Source organism: Hippopotamus amphibius, chromosome 12 (genome assembly GCF_030028045.1).
Source record: "Hippopotamus amphibius kiboko isolate mHipAmp2 chromosome 12, mHipAmp2.hap2, whole genome shotgun sequence".
Taxonomy (NCBI): domain Eukaryota; kingdom Metazoa; phylum Chordata; class Mammalia; order Artiodactyla; family Hippopotamidae; genus Hippopotamus; species Hippopotamus amphibius.
In genome coordinates, this window is record NC_080197.1 from 5,978,233 (window position 1) to 5,983,278 (window position 5,046).

Consider the following 5,046-nt stretch of genomic DNA (forward strand, 5'->3'; position numbering starts at 1 on the left):
TAGATTGGAGGCTCTTAACATTGACCTTGACTCCCTGATATCTTCACATTTTAACTTGAAATGATTGATATAGATAAGGTGCAAGACCCGTGAGTGGTAAACGGTATTTTCTCCAGCTGCACGATCTTCCAACAACACTCTGATTCAGTGGCTCTCAAATGTTTTAAGTCCCCCACAAAATTGTGACCTAGTGCACATAAACTAAACTAAAACTTTAACAAACAGTACTTCCCTTACTGTGAGAGATGTATTCCAATATTGAGATTTTCTATTCTATTCCTTTTTTAAATTCAATTTATACTATTTTTTTAAACAAATTTATTTATTTATTTATTGGCTGCGTTGGGTCTTCATTGCTGCACACGGGCTTTCTCTAGTTGTGGTGAGCGGGGGCTACTCTTCGTTGCGGTGCATGGGCTTCTCAGTGCAGTGGCTTCTCTTGTTGCAGAGCAGGGCCTCTAGGCTCTCGGGTTTCAGTAGTTGTGACTTGAGGGCTCAGTAGTTGTGGCGCACGGGCTTAGTTGCTCTGCCGCCTGTGGGATCTTCCCGGCCCAGATATCAAACCCGTGTCCCCTGCATTGGCAGGCAGATTCTTAACCACTGCACCACCAGGGAAGCTCAACATATTGAAAGCTTTACAGATTTGCATGTCATCCGTGCACAGCGGCCATGCTAATGTTCTCTGTCTCGTGCCAATCTTTTGTTTTGTTTTGTTTTTTTGGTCACGCTGCACATCATGCGGGATCTTAGTTCCCCCGACCAATGATCAAACCGACGCATCCTGCAGTGGAAGCGCAGTGCTTAACCCCTGGACCGCCTGGGAAGTCCCGTGCCAGTTTTCGCATGGCTGCTGAAGCGAACACTCTATTCCTATGTTTAAAATTGCTTGTCACAATCAACTAAATAGATTCCATGAGCCATGATGAGTCATGACCTTCAGTTTGCAGACGCTGCTGTCATCCACAGAGATTTCATCTGCAACAATGAGCTGGGTTCAGAACCCACAGAGAGAACTGTCTGGGACTCTCTATGGGGAAGTGGTGTCCTCTGATCACGGAACGTTCTTCTGGTGGCAAGGGATTCAACATACTGGGTAGAGAAGGGCAGATAAATATTAGCAGGAAAACGTGTTCCCATCAGACCAAAGTAATGCCTCCCATATGGACAAAAGACTTCTACTTTTAGAGCATGGGTAATTAGCTGGACAAAAAGACAAAGTCTACTCTGTGCAAAAGAGCCTTTCTAGTAGCCAGTTAGTGAAGCAAGTCTCCCCAACCTCTGCCCGGCAGACAGTGGAAGCAGTAGAGAACAACGGTGAGAACATCAGCTCTGGATGTTCTGGAGACAGATGGACCGTGGGTTTGAACACTTTCCTACCTGCTGCTGCCTGTGTGATTTGGGGCTAGTTTCATAACCGCCAGCAGCCTAAAATGAGGATAATGATTGTACCTAACTCTAGAGTTGGTGAGAGGATTAAGTAAGGTAATAAAGAGCTTAAGCTTAATGCCTGGCATATAACAGGCACTCAGTAATTTAAAGTACACACGCACATTCACACTCACTCTCACACACACACACACGATGATTCCCTCTCTATAATATCTCCACTGAGAGATTTTTAACATTTTGAACAAGGCAAGGTGTAAATAAATAAATGAGTGTATTTCTTTCTTGAGATTGTGTCTATGAGCTAGACATGATGAAGAAATGGAAGGAAACTGTGACTGAGTTACCCTGACCCTCCTTCAGGATTCGTCCCTCTTGTATCTGATGCACTAATGCAGTGGAGCTCCGTTTCTCCCGCCAGAGTCCCACAGACGTCAGGTTTCTATTGTCGTTAATGTGGAAGAAACATGGTTTGCTGGAAAGAGGCAGTTACAGGTGGGGACAGCGCCCCCACTGGCTGAACCCAACCCTGCAGCATTCCACCCCTGGGACCACCTGACTCTCCCACCAACCTCTGGGCTCCCACTTTTGTCCCTTTCAACACAGCAGCCAGAGAGGTCTTCTAAACCCTAAATCAGATCATGGCACTCCTAAAGCACTTTAAATAAAAATCCAATTTCGGCCTGTGGCCTGCTGGGCCCCACAAGTGGGGTCTGGTCCCTGCAGCCATTTCCAGGCTCAGGTCCTTGCTCTCTCCCTGGAATCAGCCTTCATTCTGTTCCCCTAACAAGCCAAGCTTGTTCCTTCCCTGGGGCCTCTGTATCTGCTGTTCTGGCAGCCTGGAAGGCTCAGCCTGGGGATCCTTCTCCAGCTCCCTCTGGCCACGTAGGTCTGAGCTCTGGTGTTACCTCCTCAGAGAAGCCCTCCCGGACTACACCATCTAATGGTACTCTCCCCACACTCATGCTCCCAAGGCATTGTCCATTGCATTGTCCTGTGGCACTGAACAGGGCCTGAAACTGCCTTGTTTCTTCAGGTATTTAGTGTCTGTCTCTTCTCTAAGAATGGCGATTCCACAGAACAGGGACCCAGAATCCCAGAGCCCAGAAGAGTACTGGGCACGTAGTAGGTACTTCAGCAACTTTGTTGAATGAATGAATAAATGAAAGATCTCAACTTGGACATGCCTTTTCCTAAATCCTAAACCAGAATGGGCTGCAGTTACAATGGGTATCCCAGGATTTCGCAAAACTGCATATGGCATTTGGAAAAATGCAATAGAGATGAAATTTAATCTCTTCCAGAAGTTTAAAGTCCTGCCCTACAAATTTTTTTTTAACTAAATTTGGGTGTTGGGGCTAAAAAAGCATGATGGAGGAAGAACCTGATGTCTGTTCCCAAAGGGATTAGTTTAATTGCCTCTCTTTAAAAGTTGACAAGTCACTGAAGTAGGATATCAAGGATCAGAGAGGAACCGGAGAGAGAGAGAATAGCTAGGCTGCATGGTTCAGCTGCTCAGCCCAGAAGCAGGCCTTCGAGCACTCATGGTCATCTGTCCTGTGTCAGCCGGGGTTGCCTGTCCAGTAAGTGCTTCACCACAAGGCTCCTGGGCCGCTGATACAGAATCTCTGTTTTAAGCGATGGTGGCACCTCACCGGGGCCTTGTGGGCTACTGTCACTCACAAATGAGAGAAGATTAAGCCCCGGCAGGCACGTAGCCACAGCTGCCTGCCTAGTTCTTGTCTAAACCCAACAGCTTAAGCCCCTAGTGGAAGTGAAATAATAAAAAAAATGCAATGCCAAATACAGGCCAAAATCTGTTCCAACAATCACCAGGCTTTTACATTTAAAAAGGAAAGGAAAAAAAAAAAAAAAAAACCCTTTCCATCTTTCAACTGAGTGCCTTCTACAGCTCTTACTGTGTATAATGTGTACAAATACATAAGCATGGGGCCCTCCACCCAGGCCGGCCTCTACGGTAGAATAGGAAGTTTACAGGTGTTGGGGTGCAGGGGGTGCATCCTAAGATCACTGGAGCCAGTGTTTGCTTGAGATGAGGTCTTTCTATAAATTTATCTATTTATTTATTGGCTGCGTTGGGTCTTCGTTGCTGCACACGGGCTTTCTCTAGTTGTGGCGAGCGGGGGCTACTCTTCGATGCTGTGTGCAGGCTTCTCATTGCCGTGGCTTCTCTTGTTGTGGAGCACAGGCTCTAGGCGCGTGGGCTTCAGTCGTTGTGGCTCACAGGCTTAGCAGCTCTGTGGCACATGGGACCGGAGCTCGAACCCATGTCCCCTGCGTTGGCAGGCGATTCTTAACCACTGCACCACCAGGGCAGTCCTGAGATAAGGTCTTTCTAGATGTGAGTCTCTCTGTCCTTGACCAGGTTGTTCGCTATTTCACTCAGCTGTCTGGAGCACTTTATCCATCATTCCACAGACTTTTCCTGAGGCCCTGCTGTGTGCAGGAGGCCGTGGGGCCACCGCAGGTGAAGAGCCGGCTTGGGCAGTGGACAGAGGAAGGATTCTGGGTAGGAGACCTAGGTTTGCCAAGCTGTGGATGGAGTGTGTCCAGCTAGGCTCTCTCTTGAAGGGAACAGGATAGCAATAGCCACCCAGACCTGAGCCCACCCTGTACCAGCCTGTGACCTTGGGCAGAACATCTGACATCACCCAGCCCCTGTGTCCTCACCTGCATCTTAGTTTCCCTCTGTGCCCTGGAGTGGTTGTGAGGATGAAATGAGATAAAGTGTGGAAAACACAACACCTGGCACAGAAAAACTATTGCTGATAATGGATCATGTACCGATACCCTTTGAACCCACCCTTTGCAAGCTCTAATGTGCCTGCAGATTACCTGGGGATCCTGTGAAAAGCCGACTCTGACTCGATGGGTCTGGGGTGGGGTCTGAGATTCTGCATTTCTATCCAGGACACAGGATCTGCTGGTCTGAGGACTTACTGTGTGAGCCCTGGAGGAGTGGAGCTGGTTGAGCAGACATGGGCCCTGCCTTCTGTTCCTCTGAACAGTAGATGTTGTCCTAAAAGAATGCCCGAGTGGGGTCTCTGTGTGGCTCCACGACCTCCTACCAAGCCCACAGCACGGGGACCTCAGCCAGACTCCTGGTAGACGGTCCGCGGGCACACGCCACACTGGGCACGGGAATCGGTCCAGCTCGGTTCAGAACCAGCCACGGCAAAACAAGTGAAGGCTGTACAGCTTCTAAACCACATCATGAAACGTGAAGGACCACTCACAGTCCCCAAAAGCTCCCTACAAATTGTCCGCAGTCTTCCCGCCCCTGTGACCCAACCCCCACCCCTTTACTTTCAAAGCAGGCACTGCAGGAAGGAACGTCAGTGAACGAACGTGAGGGTCACGGGCCCGGCAAGCACGGCGCCCCGCCGGGTGGGCCGGTGGCAGCCGGCAAGGCCTGGCGCCATGGCACAGCCGTGCCCTCGCCCGCTGCCGGCCCTCTGCCTCCCACACAGCCTCTTTTGTCTCAGGCTGAGCTTCCCCTACTCCTTCCCCTCCTGCAGATGGTTAGCTGCTTCGATTGTTTCGCTCCTAGGGCCGGTCCAAACCACAGAGCTTGGCACCACCTTCAAACCTCCCATTTGCCAATGTCTGTTTATCAGATCCAAGGCGTGCTCTTTGGGG

The 5,046-nt window shown here is 49.6% G+C and overlaps 1 non-coding gene across 1 annotated transcript; it reads right to left on the reverse strand.

The window, feature by feature from the left end:
• Positions 1–619: 619 nt before the first annotated feature.
• LOC130834191 (U6 spliceosomal RNA) lies at positions 620–726 on the reverse strand. Its single transcript, XR_009048584.1, has one exon. It is a non-coding gene; the product is annotated as a U6 spliceosomal RNA (small nuclear RNA).
• Positions 727–5,046: the final 4,320 nt, after the last annotated feature.